We start from the raw sequence: 16,936 nt of genomic DNA on the forward strand, positions 1-16,936 counted from the left end.
AATACACTGGACTGAAAATGGAGGAGTCGTTCTATTGGACTATATATACCCCCTAGTGTCTGGATCTTAGGCTGCTTTTTTGAGTCCTTATAATGAAAGGCTACAGGAAAAGGGAAGGGTTGCCTTATTCTGGGAGATGAGAAGCTTTAATCTGATAAGACTGGACCGACTGTGTTTCCAAGTGGAATGGAATTGTTTTGGGGGGACCTAATGGCACATGCAAAAAAATGTTACCAGTTTACATGATGTGAGGTAGGGTGAGGTGCCATGTTTGTGAAACTGTCAAAGCAGATTCATCCATTTCTCTCCAAGACTCCACAAACACAGTGGAGTGCAGGAACCACTCTCTACTCTGCCTCCTTTACAAGAGGTTCCTTCATTCATCTTCATAGCTGCCACCAAGTGGCCACTGTTTTGTGCCTCTGAACTCTTATTTTATTTCATTTAATTTATCTGAAAACTCTAAAGATAGGCATTATTATTCACCTTTCAAAAATGTGGAAGCTGAGGTGTTGAATTTCTAAATCATTTGTCCTAGGTCAGAAGTCAGTTAGTAGCAAGATGTATAGGACTTAAACCTAATTGGTTAGAGGCCAAAGGCCATGCAGTGACCACAGGATTTTTGAGAAGATGAAAGAATGAATGAGTATAAGCATGAATGAAATGTATGTGACAGAGACAGATGAGAGGGAAAAAAGGGGGAGAGATGTTGGAACTAGGGACGTAGTTCAGTGGTAGAGCAGAGGTGCCTAGAGAGGTATTTGTGATGGGGGTCAGACTGGATTCCCCATAATCTAAGGCAGCATAAAGGATGAGAGTCTATTCAAACGTGGTAGGAACTGGTGTGGTTTGAGGTGAGGGCAGAATGGGTCACTGTCCTGCTTATCCTGTTTGACTACTAGTGTGGTTTCCTGCAGAGCCAATTGAGTCTTTGTCGCAAAGCCCCTCAGGCCATGCCCTGGCAGCACAAGGCAGACCTGTTGAGAGCTGTAATTATTCACTAGATCGCTCCTCAACACATTGCCCTGGAACCTCAAGGGACAGACAATGTGCTTCATTTGTTTCTCCAAAAAAATAAACAAGAGGTTGGGGATTTAGCTCAGAGGTAGAGCGCTTGCCTAGCAAGCACAAGGCCCTGGGTTCGGTCCTCAGCTCTGAAGAAAAAATAAATAAATAAATAAAAATAAAACAAAACTGTCCCGGATGAAGCTAGGAGCAGGCTGAGTGCAGGCTTTTCCTTGAAAGGACTAGGCCCCAATGGTGCAGATGTGCGCGCGCGCGCGCGCGCGCGCGCACACACACACACACACACACACACACACACACACACACACACACCTTATTTTCCAACAAATCTCCCTGTGGAGAGACTTCCCGACTGACTGCCTCTTGTAGGAACAACCCTGTTTATACGACTGTGCCTTTGGTTTTTTTGTTTTGTTTTGTGGGTTTTTCCCCCCTCTGGCCTGGAGCCAGAGATGTAGTAGAAGGTGACCTTGAACACCTGATCTTCCAGTCTCTATTTCCCAAGTGTTGGAATTACAGACGCGAGCCATCATGCTGTGATGGACTCCTGTTTTGTAAAGATGCTAGGTGTGAACCCAGCGACCGCCAAATGCTACCCAGGGTAGCCCTGTTGCTCTGGAATGCAGAACCATTTAGGAACTGCCAGGACCCAAAGGGTTAGATTTGAATTACAAGGTGCCCAGAGCCAGCGCTAACTCTCTCATGTACTGCCCGGCCCCTGAGGCCTCCTGGAGTGCCACAGGCGTGGCATTTCAAAGGCGGCCCCTGGGAGGACTGGGAATTTCCCAGGGAAGTTTTCCACCACAGACTACCAAGCGCATACCCACCACCTTGGTCCAAGAAGGATCCCTCAAATTCTTCCTTAGGGCGTCAGAATCAGCTAATTTTAACAGCATTGAAAATATTTTAGCCCCTGATACTGATGTTTTGCAAATGAGGAGGTAATCGATTCTCATCACTCCGGTCATAAACAGGAGGAAAGGCAGCTAGCTGTTGGCTAGCACAGCTACAGGCTAGGTAGCCTGAGCTACGTTTTGAGTTCCAGGCCAGACTAGGCTACAAAGTGAGACCCTGTTTAAAATAATGACAATAACAAGGAGGAGAAAATACAGAGAGGTGACCTTTTTTGTACTCAAGTGTTGCTGCTGGACAGTGGCAGTCTAGATATTACTTTAGATCGCCTACCTCATGACAAATATTTGCTGAAGCCAGATTCATTGCGCCCTGCGTTGTCCACTCAACGCCTCTTTAATTTTAGGGCTTCTATTCTAGCCTCGGGATAGGAAAACCAGCCAAGGAATAGAGACATCATACCGTGACCAAGTTCGGTGGGAAACAATTCTGAACCCTCAAACGCAAGTCACTTCAGGCCAGTGCCTCAGTTTCCCCATATGTAAATTATTATGGAGGGAGTTTCTTGAGGTGATTTACATTCAGCGCCTGACAATCGATGTTAAATAAATATCTGTATCCTTGTTTTCCGTGAGTTCTTTGCTTACCTGGATGTGGTGAGGAAAGCCAGGTGGGGACGGGACTGGAAGCAGATAATAATGAGGGACAACTAGTCGAACACGGACGTTTTCAAAAGTTACAAGCACAAAGGGCCAAGGGGTCAGTCCCTACATTGGACAAACAGAACTAAGTGAACGCAGGGCTTTTTGAGGGCCCGACTTTGAAGATCTAGATTGGGGGCGGGAAAGGGGCGTGCCAGGGGCCCTTCGGGGTCAGATAGTCTTCTGTGCACAGCGCTGTTTATCCCAAGCGTGCTAGTCCCGGATCCTCAACCCCCAGAGAGGGCAAGGGCCACGTTCCTCCCACTTGCCTTTTGGTCTTGGATGTGGCGGGCAGCTCCAAGGAGAAGAGAACGAACCACGAAGGCACAAGCGGCAAAGTAGCAGCCAAGCAGCAAAGCAAGCTCAAGCCCTGAATCAGGCGCGAGGTGCTCCAGGAGGGGCTTAGCGGAGCTCTGGAATCCTCCCTCACCTTTCGCCTTGCTCTGGCGGCCGGAGCAAAGAGACTGCACTAAAGTCGTGACTTCCCCGGGTGCGAAAGAAGCTATTTGTGTCTGGTGATCTTCGCCCATGCAGTTTCACAACTACTCAGCAGTCTCAGCCACACGCAAGAGGGCGAGTGGAGCCGGAGCACAGCATCTGCTGCTCTCTCTTAAATATCCAGCTGCTCTCTACCCGGGTTCAGCCTCCTGGAAGGTGTTTGGATCACCGAAATTTTTAATGATGATTCCCAAACATTTAACACCCTCGGTTTTTTTTTTTTTAAGAGACAAGCTGATGACCAACCAGCCTTTTTGTGCCTCCGGGATGGGGAGAGGGGCACGGACCACTCCTTTTAAGTTAAAGCCCTAAGAAGGCCAGGCAAAGGGGCAATTAAGCCCCTACACCTTGCCTTCCACCCCTGCTGCTGCGGAGAGGCCCCTCCTGACCTTCTAGGAATCACTAAGCTTAGGAATCGGAGGATTAAGTGGGGGCTTGGCCGGAGTCTACTCTATGAGACACTGTCCTTCTCCCGTCGAGGCTGTGTAAAACTTCCCTCGTAAGCAGGACTCTGGAGACTTTGGAGAAAATGTATGATTAGAAAACAGGCCCAAAGGAAGTTTTTAGAAGAAAGGTGTACTAGAGAGAAAGGCAGGAGTCCATTCGTTTGACCAGGAAACATAGGAGGAGCCTGTGTCTATGGCAACAGACCAAGTACTGTGCTAATGCACTAGAAGGACCTCTTGTTTCACAATAAGGAAACTAACCTGAAAGGGGGTCAACAGTGGCCCAACATAGAAAGTCAGAGCACAGCTAAGACTAGAAGGTAGTACCTAGTTTCCCATTTAAATGATAAATGATAAAGCCTCATTTTTCAAAGATAGCATACAACCCTTAACACTCACGTATTTCCCACAGCCACCAACTCCCAGTGAAGAGCTAGATCAAAAGAGCCATAGCCACCTCGTTTGTCCAGACAGCAGTAAATACTCTGAGTCTGCCGGACCTCCAGCCTTCATTGCCAAACTTTCCTCCAGAATTGGTCTGAGAGACACGGGCTTCCAGGCAGCGGTGGCACAGGCAGACTGCAAACCCGGGGAGTGTGACTGCCTCGCCAAAATGCTGACGGCAGCACTTCTGAATTCTAGATTTCCTCTGGGCTTTCTGGCTTGGTTCTGGAATCCTCCAAAGGACAGACAGACTACCAAACTGTACCAAGAGCTGGGGAACGGAGTGCACTCAAGCTTAGTCAGTCACTGGTAGTGGCTGCCGCTCAGCCGCTGAGTCCAGCGCTGATGTTTCTTTGTGTTGTGCTGACAGCCACAGGCTTCCCAGAACTACCTGTGACGTGTGTGTGTGTGTGTGTGTGTGTGTGTGTGTGTGTGTGTGTGTGTGTTGGCAACCCCCCTACTAAAGCTTTGGACTTCACTTGAACTGCTTTACTCCTGGGAAGAGAAACCACAATGCTCAAACCTGACCTGAGTGTCTTTGTTCTAAGGATAATAATGAGTTTGCTCCGGACAAGTAATTCTCATATCAAAAGAATCAAGTATTTTTAGGAATTCGTGTGTGTGTGTGTGTGTGTGTGTGTGTGTGTGTGTGTGTGTGTGTGTTGGGAGTGTTGTTATTTTACATATGTCACAAATTCACTGGCTCCTCCACTGCATCCAAGACTTCAGAAATTTCCTTATGTTCTGTCACTCACAAATAGTTACAGCAAAATCCCAGCTCCTGTCAATTTGCTAAACCGAGGCAGAAGAAATCCCTTCCTGCCTATCTGCTACAGTGGTACACAGGATCCTGGGCTTCCCTTTTGCTTGCTCTGGGGCCTCTGTCAGCTTACAGAGTTGACGAAAAGCTATAGCAACAAAACAAGAACAAAACCAGCAAAACATAGTTTGTCCCACAAAGCTGTGAAACCAGTTTCCTAGAATACTCCTTCAGGCTTCCGGAGAGATAGCAGCAAGTCTCAGCTGCAACAGGTGAGAACAACTTTCTTATTTCCTAGGAGTGGAGAAACCCGCCCCGCCCCCACCCTCCACCCCCATTCCCCACCTCCACCCCTGCTCTGCGCAAGGACCTCAGCTACCAATCAACCAGGCCTGCTCTTCACTGGGAGATGGTGGGGAGAACAGGAGCAGAGTTACTCTGGAACCAAGGAGTGCACATAAGGGTTGGGCTACAATTCCTGGTAGTCCACTTCCCAACTACCTTGTGGACTCAGACAGAGGAGGTTTCGTGTAGCTCTCACGGAGACTATATTTTGGGAAGTAATAGGAAAGAGAATCACGATCTCTTCCAATGAATGACATCCTGGGGATGAGCAGAAATTCAGGGGAGGAGGGCTGAGCACTCCTCTCTCTTTGCTTTCTGTTCCAGGAAGTACCAGAGTCCCAGGCAGTAAATAAATCCTTCTGGGAATGCATACACTGGTGTTGGGAGTGAAAATGAGGATGAAAATGTGGTTTGGGTGTCCAGAGGGTATTAATAATCTCAATAAGGGATGTGTGTTTGTGTGTATGAGACAGAACAAGTTCAAAAACTAATCCAGAGGCAGGATGGATGGATAATTTGCACTGGGTGATTTTCAAATGCAAAGTTTGGTCTATGCATAAACCTCACACAGCTTTTACCAGACCATTTCCTGAGACCATGAAGATTTGCACTCTCTTCGTTCAAGTTCTTTCCTTCTGAGTCAGAAAGCCCTTGTGAGGATCAAAAGCTTCCACAATTCCTCAGCAGGATTCTTTCCCCACCCCCAGGCCAACTAAACTGTGGCAAAGGAAGGAATCCATGCAATTCTGGGTCTAAGGGATGGCCTTCACCTATAGCCCAGTGCCCTGGGAAAAGCAGGAATAGACCCTTTCTCTCACAGGTTCTTCACTGCAGTCTATTACCGGCTTATTCTTGGCCACACAAAGCCAGCTGCAGCAGCCCTTTGGCTCTGTGGTCCACTCAGCTGATAAGAGTCACTGCTGGGGAATTGCTATCTAAGTGTAGTCCTATCTGTGGGACTCTGGCGAGGATGCTTGCTCAGTACACACTGCTAGGGGTCTAGGTCATTTTGTAGTCCCACAAGGGCTGAGATGACTTTAAGGAAGTATAGGAGTGTCCATCTAAACTCTGGGCACGATGGAACAGGAAGAGAGGTACAGAGGAAGAGACATGGTTGCTTGCTTGCAACCAAAGCCCTAATATATGCCCAGAAAAAGTGAGTGATACCCCTGGGCGACCTTCTGGTCCATCCCACAGCTCTGGAAACATGCATCTTTAAACGTGCCTTAGGGGCCGGCCCCATGATTCCAGTGGTTGAGGTGCAACGCAAAGTTACTTGGGATCTTGCCTTCCAGGCACACTGGCCAAAAGGATGGCTATTGAGTCTAGCCCTCAAAAGCCCGCAATGGCCAGATGAAGGCGATCTCGAAGCTTTGCCAAGCCAGGTCCGCAGCACTGACCCTGGTTTACGTCTGGGTTACCACGCAAAGTGATTGCCACGTGAGAAAGTCTGTGAGGCGCATAATGCGCGGCACCTCGTTAGGGCCAGGCGGGCACTCGGGGAGCTAGGCCTGCACCATCCGCGGCCCCATCATTCATTTCCCTGGACGTGCTGGTAAAAATGCATCAAAACAGGCTGCGGATCGCGGTATAAAAGCACAGCGGGATGAGCTGCTTTCCAAAAAGGATCTCGGTGATTGGACCGAGCTCGGCGTGATTGACAAGAGCTTAGTTTGGTAAAGGGAAGACACGCAAGCTTTCACAGCGGGATCTCTTTTCTAAAATATATCACACTAGCCTTTGAAAAGCGCCGCACACTATAAGGAAATAGCGTTTCACGGCTCGCTTTATGGTGCGATGACATTTCTTTAAAACACAGAGAAGATCAAAAAAGAGAGAGAGAGAAATAAAATGTGTTGCAAACACAATGTTTTAATTAGTTTATTCTGCGCGTTGCTTTTATCTGACGTATACATTGCGGGTTCCCCTTTTAATTAAACAGCCCCTCTTGAGCGGCGGCGGGCTAGGGAGGGAGGAGAGGCACTGTGCCCCTTCGTCCCCTTTGGGAAAAACGGAAGGGCTAGATGGCCTCAGAGCCCAGCTCACAGGCCCCTGAGCCCTCTGGACAGAGACAGGCCGACTGCGGCTTTAGGCTTCGAGAAGCTCTAGGACCGGAGCGCCCCACAGAGGCGGAAAAGAGGGAGGGGAAGAGGAGAAAAAGCGGAGGAGGTGCCCCACAGGGAACCAAATGGAAGGAAAGCTGTCCAAGTAGTTTGGGCTTGGCGCCAGCCTCCAACCCCTTTCCTCCTACCCCTTGCCATCAGCCTACTCTACTCTCCAGTCCCTCTCTTCTTTCTTGGGTGCGATGTCGCGGCAGAGATCGGGCTGAGCTCCGGGGGCTCCTAACTTCTCTCTAGTTTTTGCACTCGGATCTGCCACTACTTCACCCTCCTTGGATCCCAAAGTAGCTGATCATCTGATTCCTGTCCAACCGGAAGACGAGGCCCGGCAAACACCAGCCCACCGAAAGCGCGGGAGCCCCAAGCGCTGTCCTAAGTGGTGCCCCCAGAAAGGCTCCGCAGAAGCTACTGGTGGGAGGAAGCACCGTGGACCTAACAAGGCCTGTCCTTACATGCACATACACTACTCTCTTTCCTTTCGTTGTTGTTTTGGAGTTTTGTTTGTTTTGCTTTTGAAGAGGGGGGTGGTGTTGGCTTGTTTTTGTTTCGGGCTGGTCCTTACTCTGTAGCTTAGGGTGTATTTGAACTAGATCGGGCTCCTCCACCTCACCAGTCTCCTCCTGTCTCAGCGTTCTTGAGTGCTATGATTACAGGTGTGAGCAATCAATCGGTTTTACAGGCAGGCTTCTGAAGACGCGCCTCAGATTTCAGTTTTACTAATAAAAATCCCGCCCTGCCTTCCGCCTTCCACACACAGATCCTGGCATCCTTGCTTCAGTCTCAGCCTGATGCCAAACCTCAAAGCGCTCTCAATAGAGCCTTCTCTCTATAATACGTGTGGCTCGGGCCTGGATATGCTTGTTCTGGGTGCTTGTAGGCTTAAAAGTAATGTATTGGCTTGTCAATTTTGTTGCTGATATCTAAAAACTCAAAATAGCCCAACAAGTCTGGTAAGATAGGGAGGAAGTTGGCTTCCTAAACAAATCCTAGGGCACAAGCTAGTAAATCAGTGACTTAACAATAAGCCCCCCTCTCCACCCCAAATGGAATGGGAATGGAAGGGACTGCCCAAGGCTTCCAGCATGGAGGTGAGGAGATTGCAATTGGGGGTGAGGACAGCTGTCTCGTGGGTGGAGTGCTTCTCTTCATCTTTTCCTCAGAGACATTCCTTCAGATGTGTTTCTCCTCAGACATGTACTGAAAGCTCTGTGAGCTGCAAATGCCTCTGTGGCCTGTGACTACCAGTGAGGTCTGTAATGTTGCATCTCTTGGGAAAGGGAAAGGTTCACCAGTTTTTCCATCACATATTTTCTTAATATTTGAAGTTGTGTAAATGTCTGAAATTTCTGTTCCTTAAGATGGAGGACACTGTTTCTACTTGTGCATCCTTTCCATGGAACAGCACATTTAAGTAATAGTATTGTTGAATGGACCTTTTAAAACAACTGCAAAAATCACTTGGTGATAGCCCAATGTATTCATTTAATGTGTGACTTCTATGAATCAGAAAATTCCATGTTACAGACTATATGCATACTAAACTTCCTCCGTTGTGTTATCCTCAGGGGACTCTTCCTGTCACTAAGTTATTTGCGGTCTAACTAAATTATAATAACAATGAATGGAAATGAAATGCTTTGTGTGATGAGCAAAGTGGAGCCAAGGAACCTCCCAGAGCAGTTTGCTTCCCAAGTCATCTGTGTATTACATTCAAAATAATAACTTGAGTCCAACAGAGCTGCAGAATGACAGTATAGTTTATATATGGGTCGATGGAGCTACAAAGCCTCTTCCACGGCTACCCTTGTGCGATGTGTGTAGTTCTGAAATTGAAGGACTTAAAAGAATAACAATAAGCCTCAAATTGCCGCCAGGTTATCTTTAAATTTGTTTCAAAAGACCCAGAATGTAAGGAATACTAAATTCAATCCTTAATCTTAAAGACTATGTGCTGCAGAAATAGACAAAAGAAAAATATTAATGAAAGAAGTTTCTCTCCAAGTCTAAAAAAAAAAAAAGAGCATGAACTCAAGCTGATTCTTTTTGATTCCTAAAATGCAGAGTCTTCCCATTTGAATGTTTGTCCCAACAAGCATGAAAACATATCTGGATTGAAAAGGGCATAGAAGAAAACGAAGCATCTTTGTTCTAACATTTACTCTCAAACCTGTAAGTGATCAGCACAGCAATTAACACACAAAAATATTTGTTCTAAAACTTCAAACCCTAGCATTTGTTTTCAGGGTGCTAAACAGTTTTGCTGTATTATGTGCGTGACTAGTGACTGGGAGCATCATTTAATCTTAGTCTCTCATGGTACTCCAGAATGTCTTAAATGTAGCATAAAAGTTATAAGTATTTTGATGAGCCAATTATTGCTTATATCAATAAAGGAAGTCTCTCTCTCTTTCTTCCTTTCTTTCTTTCTTTCCTTCTTTCTTTCTTTCTTTCTTTCTTTCTTTCTTTCTTTCTTTCTGGGGTTGTTGTTATCGTTGTTATTGTTTTGTTTGTTGAGACAGGGTTTCTCTGTGTAGCTTTTGGAGACTATCTTGGAACTTGCTCTGCAGACAGGCTGGCCTCGAACTCAGAGATCCACCTGCCTCTGCCTTCTGAGTACTAGGATTACAGGCGTGGGCCACCATGCAAAAGGAAGTCTTTCTATGAAACCCAAGTGTCCCTATTACCCCTTGACTCCGCATATCTCAAAGAGATGTCCTTGGAACTGAAACGAAGCTGCAATACCTAGACAGCTCTGTTTCTTTCAATTGTCTAGAAACTGAGTGGCATAAAGTTGGCTTCCCCAAAACATAAGGTGTATGCATGTAGTTGCTAGGACAGAAAGTAAATGTCACTAGGGAGCAATTGCAAGTAACACCCCTGTCCCCTTCTCTTTTCTTCTAAGCCTGGAGTGGAGCTGCTGGGATGAAGAAAACAGCCTTGTTCTTCAGGTGGCTCCCTCCCCCACTATCTTCCAGTAGAAATTTTGTTTACACAGCTAAAGCATAATCCTTTCGAAATAACTGTGCCCAGACCCAGCAGCAAATAATTCCTATCAGAATTCCTAGATTTCATTCCCCTTTCATGAGAGCAAGGAAATATTTCTGAAGAGCAGAGAGAGTGAGACAGGAGTTGAAGCTTTTTCTCCATGCGAACATCTGGTGGGCCAACAGATAGGGACAAGAGTCTAGAGTGGGGAACTTCAGGTTTATGGACAGAGTACCTCTACTTGGAGCAACTGAAACCTGGGTGATAATGCCAGGGCCGAGAAGACAGGCCCGAAACACCTGCAGGAGCAAAGAGACTCCAGATAGCTGCCTATGGTAGAATGACCTCACATTCCAATTAGCAAAGTGCTTGAAAAACAGTTCCCTGGCACCCCTCCCTAGACAGTGAGTAGGACAGTGGAGGGTGGGTCTAGGTATCTCTTTATTTAAAAAATTCTAAGGTTATTCCAGCCTGAAGGCAGGGCTTTCAACCTGGATCCAACCTATTGCTTTTAGAGCAGAAACACAGAATCCCTTCCCTTCTCAGGTTGGTGATGGGGAAAGAGGAGTGTGAAATTCAGAAAGTAACACTAGATATTCAATATTACTCCCTAATTGAGACCCATACAACTAACAGATAATGTGGGAGTTAGTGTTTAAGTGGGTCCACTAAGGCCATGGATACTCCTCCCCTCCTAGGGGGCAAATTACAAACTTCTGTGTATCCGTGTCACACTGGTTGTGAGCTGTAGATAAACCACCAAGAACTCAGTTCATTTCAGTAGGCAGTGGAGAGTCTCTTGGCTCCCAAAACCTTAGACGTTAAACCACTTCAGGAAGATGGAAGAGAGGAAAAATGGTGATCTACTTTTCTAAAGTAGAGAAGGGATATTTAAGTGATAAGATGAAGAAGGATTTTCCAGAACATTTTAAGGCCTTTAAGCTGCCCTTGGTCCTCAGAAGAACTTGACCTTTACCCCTGATCAACTAGTGTGTACTGAAGTGTATGCATAGGGGTAGGGAAGACAGGACAGAAAGCTTGGACTCAGGAATTTCATTTTATCACTCATTTTGGAGGTTTCTGAGACTTTCTCACTGAAACCAGGCCTTTCTTTTCTTGAAGTCTTCCCCATAAATTTGAGATAAACAGGGAAAAAGTGTGACACAGAGAATGCAAAGGCCCAGGTGGGCATTGCACTCCGATGCTAAAAGACAGAGGGAAAGAATGCTTGAGCACACACAGCCAGAGCAAATAGGGAAAGAGGCTCAGGTATACATGGCATGCTGGCAAAAGGATCAAGGCAATGCTCTACACTGAATCTCGAGGGTCCCTCTATGTTTGCAGTGTATCTGGTGGGGAGGGATAAGGCACAGGTGGGCAAGAGAGCGTGATCAGACCTCCTGCCCATCTGAAAGCCTGATAACTCCTGTGCTTTTAGAAGAAGGAGAACACGCTGAGCCATATTAGGAATTTCATACCCTCTCTTTTTAGACCTTCAAGCTACCTTTTCTTCAAGTTGACTTTTCCACAATGATCACTTTGGGAAAGATCTTAGGTGCAGGAAGTTTTCTCCACCTACTTTCCCATGTCACACATGGGAGAAGCTACATTTAAGTAAGTTCCTTAATGTGACAGTTTATCCCATCCACACCATTCTCCTGAAAGTAGGATTTTCAAAGAAGATCCAGGATATATACCTAAAGAATGAATAAGATTTTAGTATATATATTTCTTACAGTGTATATAGGGAGGAAATAAAATTGGTCATTTTTCATTTTACACACACACACACACACACACACACACACACACACACACGCGCGCGCGCGCGCGCGTTCAATTTGGTGGCTCTACACAAGTTGAGTTGCTAGCGGGGTCAGGAGGAACTCTTTGTCAGGTTAGTCCACTCTTGAAAAGTTAAGTGTAATCAACCAAAGCCAAGTTAAAAGGACAAGTGTTAGGGGAGGAGGAGAGATGCATACACAATGAAAAATCCCTGATAGGGTCAGAGACAATGAAAAAAAGGAGGGAGCAAGAGCAATAAACAGAAGAGAAACAAGATGGGGCAGTAGTTCGTAAACCAGATTGTTAGAAATGTCCTGGAATCGTTATAATAATCTATTGGAGTATTTGCCTCGTTATTTTCAGAGTTGGTGTGTAGAACCCAGGGTCTAAAGTATGCAAACTTTCAGCCTACCAGTAAGCTATAGGCTAGCCCATCGCATCTTCACAGCCTGAAGACAGGAAGTGCAAGGAGACCTAAAAGTCTACTGGCTAAAGGCATTTGTCTAGGGCAGAAAGGTAGCGAGCGGGGAGTGGTTCTGCTAGTGGGGTATGTGTGTGAACTCCAAGCCCTAACCTATTAGGGCAGAGTTGAGTTAAGCAGGAGCAAGGCACTGACCTCTGTGTTCCTGAAGGCCCCTTGGGCCTAGGGGATTGAGGTCACTTCCCTCTGGCTTCCTGAAGGCAAGCTGTTCAGCAGCCTTAGCCTGGATTCACATGCCTTGGTTTGGGTGGTGGCTGTGGTTGCCCCTCAGGGTTCAGTCACGCAGAAAGGGTCAATAAACTATGTATCTCTAGCCAAAGAAGAGAGACAATAAAACCACCCTCAGGGTCAGAGGTCACCTAGTCACTGATTGAGATATTCACAACTCTTTTTCCTCATTTCTCTCACTCATTTCATCCCCTCTTTCCTCTCCACAGTTCCCCTTCCTTTGACTACTTTTCACCTTTTCCCAAAGCCAGAGTGATCCTCACAAGTAATTGAGGTGTTGGGGGGGGGGAATGGATTATATCTAAAACGAAATGTATCTTGAAAATGAGGGGTGTGTGTAAAACCTAAGAGAATATCTGCTTTTCTCTGAGACTAGAGTCATTCCCTAGCACAGGTCAGCAGACCTTTCCTGTAAAAGGCCCAATAGAAGATGTTTTAAGCCTCCAGGCCACCTGCAGTCTCTGTAGTATAATCCCCTCCCACTCCTCTTCCCTTTTCTACTTCTAACCCTTTAAAGGTGATTTAAGAACATTCTTGGCTCCTGAACCATGGAACACATCAGGCTATGGAGCCAGAGTCAGCTAGGCATCACAGGTCACAGTTTGCCATTGAAGTCCAAACCAGACATTTGTCTAATTCTCAACTCTGGTTTAGAGGTAGGGGAGAGAGAGAGGAAGGGTGTGTGTGTGTGCTTTGTTTTAATATCAAAGTGGCTACCTCTTATCCCCTCACTAGGAAAGGACTAGATAAATGACAAAATATCACTCCTGAACTGTGTAAAGTCCCTCTGACATCTGTTCTCTCAACTTCTAGAGAAGAAAAGATAACCAAAGGAACAGTGACCTCTGCCCCATAGTGAGGAGGAAAGTATTGGGGGAAACAGGTGCTCCAGAACTAAGCACCAGGATGAGAGTCACTGCCAGAAACCACTGTGGTCCAGAAATCGGATTCCTGTCACTTAAGGAGCAAGATTTAGTCTCAAAATCGAGAAATGAATGAACAAATATGGCACAGTAGTCTAAGGTTTCTTTACTTGTCTGAGAACTGAGATAATCTACGTTTCAGAATGAACTGAGCATTTAGGAGCTTAGAGATCACCTTGGTGTGCAGAGTAACTGCACATTAATGTGTGTTCTATAATGCTAGGCAAGCTTGACATCCGAAATCTTTTCTCCTTATCTCATCTCATTGAGTCTCTGGAGAACTTGTAAATGTACCATTGTGTCACTAAAATAGTTAATTTAAAACTGTACCATTGTGTATCTCTTCTGGTATTCTCTCTCTGCCTATCTCCTAGAAGGGCCACTCCTTTCCTGACCGGGTATTCTGGTCTCAAAAAGAGGCGGCGGGGGGGGGGGGGGTCCTTTTTCAATGTGACTTGTCCTTCCGGCATCCAAGCCACATGGCTACTGGAAAAAAACAACTGGGTACCTTTGGAGGCATAGAGGAACTCTTTGGTGACAGTACCTGAAGAGACAGAATCACCTTTTATCTGGACCCTTTCACAGGCTCGGCTGATGAGTGCTGCCCACCATTTACAGTGTCACTCAATTTTCTGTACACCAGGAGCTACCTTCTTAATCCCCAACTGGGTTGTGATAGCCTTAGTTTAACTCCCTGCCTTCTGTCTCCAAGTTTAGCCGCATTTACTTCAGCCTGTGTCTCCGAAGTTCAAGTGTATCTGTCTGTCCTCACAGCCCTGATTGACAAGTGCAATGAAAATGTCTCATTCTTGTCTGGTTTGCATTTCATTACATTGGGCAACAGTATGCCTTGAAACTGCACAGGACAAAGACAAAACAAATTTGTTTTAAGGGAAAAAAAGGTTGATTAACAATATCTATCTGTTAATTCTCTATTAATTTTTAAAGGTATTTAGGGCTTATAAAATATCTGCCAAATGGCCAGACCATAGTGAAAACTGATGGAGCCAGTAAAATCTGGAGCTGAAGAGAATGTGTGTCCGCAGGTCCCAGAGTCGTTCAGCTCTGCCGCTGAAGCCAATTAAGAGCTTTATCTTAGCATAAAAATAAAGCCGGGTCAAAAATGCATTCTTTCCCCCTCTTTTCTTCCCCCTTCATTTTTTTATTGCCATTTGCAGTTTTTTTTTCTTTTTAGAAGATCTGGGACTCTGAAGAGAGGGTGGAGATTTATGTAAAGAAATTGTCGTTTACCAGGAAAAAAAAAACCCTGCGAATAATGGTGAGTTTGAAGGACATGTTTCAACGAGGAATACTTTGTACTCCACTGAGGAGAGGCAGGGGCACCAAAATTCAGCGTCTTGGAATAATTCTCTTCCTGGATTCAAAGATTCATTTATTGAAATAAATCAGGAAGCATTGGCAGAACGGAAATCCGCTTGCTGGGTTTAAAGGGTCTTTAAAATGTTGTGAGTGTTAGATTGCAAGTCTTTTCTAAATATAAAACAGAAGAAAAGACCGCAGTGTTTCCCTTGGACTTAAAGAAAATTGCTGGGTCTCTGACTTAGGATCATTTCGTGTCCGCTACGGAATTTTTAAAAATACTGCATGATAACACAATGTACGGCACATATTTTGTTTTTGAGGCGACTGGAAAGAAGGGCAAAATGCTGCAGACTGAGGCTCTGGATTCTATGGAGAAACCAGTTCTACCCTGTTACCCCTCACAAGGGTCTTTTTTTCCTCCTCCTCCTCCTCCTCCTCCTCCTCCTCTTCCTCCTCCTCCAAAATAGATCCTACAAAGAATCAGACTCAAAAGCTTTGCTCGTTTGGCAATGATCAGCTTCTCTGATTTTATTTATTGCTTTAGATTTGGGTATAAAAAAATAAATCTTTTCCCCCTTTACTGTTTGAACTCAGTGTGAGGGAAAGGATCCTATTATATTTCCTATCCATGCAGACATGTGGATATTTAGACCAGACCACATACAACTGGGGGACACATAAAAGAGATTTATTGGTTAATTTAGGCTGCCTAATACACATGTAAACCCCAGTAAGCCAAAGTTGCTGAGGGAGCCTCGGTTATAGCGGAAAATAAGAACCACGACCCGGGTTCGAGTGGTCCTGCCTGACGCTAAGATTCTTTTCTGCACCTGGGGGAGGGGGAGGGGAGCACGAATGGGAAAGCTTTCCACCTCTGGCCCGAGCTTCTGTGTAGGGAAAAATTTGCTCTTTCAAGTCACCACTCGGCTGGCTCTCAGACTGAGCTCCCCAAAGCGCTCTATCCACCCCACCCCCACCCCCACCTCGGCGCCCCGCAAGCCGTCCCAGAGTCTCCTTCAGAAATGCAAGTTGGGAGAAAAGCTGCAAGTCATAAGAAAAAGTTAACTTTTCTCTTGCCCAACAACACTGATTTGTTTTGTGAGGCGCAGGGAGCTTTATTTTGTCATGCAGTGACTAGCTACAGCTGGAGAGATACTGCTTTCCATGGCGATTAAGAGTCAAGGCTTCTCCTCCCCAAATATGGAAACTCCCACCCATACCAACCACAACAGAATTGGAAATGACCTGCCTGTGCCATGCTGCTCACAGAGTCCCCAGTCTCATCCTCTGGGGTGTATCTGGAACCTCTGAGACTCACTGAGCAACTGCACTCTTTGTAAGGGTGCCTGGCTGCCCCGGGAATAGCTCTTCCACCCCGGTTTTGGCCTAGCTGAATCGCCTCAGGTCTGCCCCTTAACTAGGACTCCCCCCTCCCCCTTTCCCACCTTCCCACTTCTCGGTTGATGATCTAATTGAATTATGCCTTTTTGTTCCAGGGACTGCAGAGCACGTGCTGGAGGCAATTAATTATCGGAATGTGGCCGCATCACAACGGACACTGGGTACCGGGTAGGTCAGCAGCGGCAACAACCCCTTGCCCTGCGTTCGAGACTCCTCCCCAAAAAGAGGCATGCTAGTCCCCAGCTGCCAACCCTCTTCTACAGTCCCTTGCCGGGTTGCTTGCCCAGATTTCCAATCGTACAAGACCCCCGCTTATCCGGGTATCTGCAGGGACTGCCGGGAAACACTTGCAGCCCTGGTGGCGGGACAGCCGCCTTCCCTCGATCTCCAAGCTTCCAGAATCGCTTTCTCCAGGATCCGCTCTTCAAGGGGATCCAAACTTTTTCCCAAGCAGTTACTCCTCCAGGGATGGTAGGGCTGAGAAGAGATAGAGGAATGCTCAGGAGGAAATTAAGGAAAATAAAGGAAGAGAGGAAGGAAGGGAAGAAGTCTTTCTTTTTTGCAAGCCTGAATCCACGGAATTCATTTGCATGATTTAAGCATATTTGTTATTCTCAA

The sequence above is a fragment of the Peromyscus leucopus genome, chromosome X (assembly GCF_004664715.2).
Source record: "Peromyscus leucopus breed LL Stock chromosome X, UCI_PerLeu_2.1, whole genome shotgun sequence".
Taxonomy (NCBI): Eukaryota; Metazoa; Chordata; class Mammalia; order Rodentia; family Cricetidae; genus Peromyscus; species Peromyscus leucopus.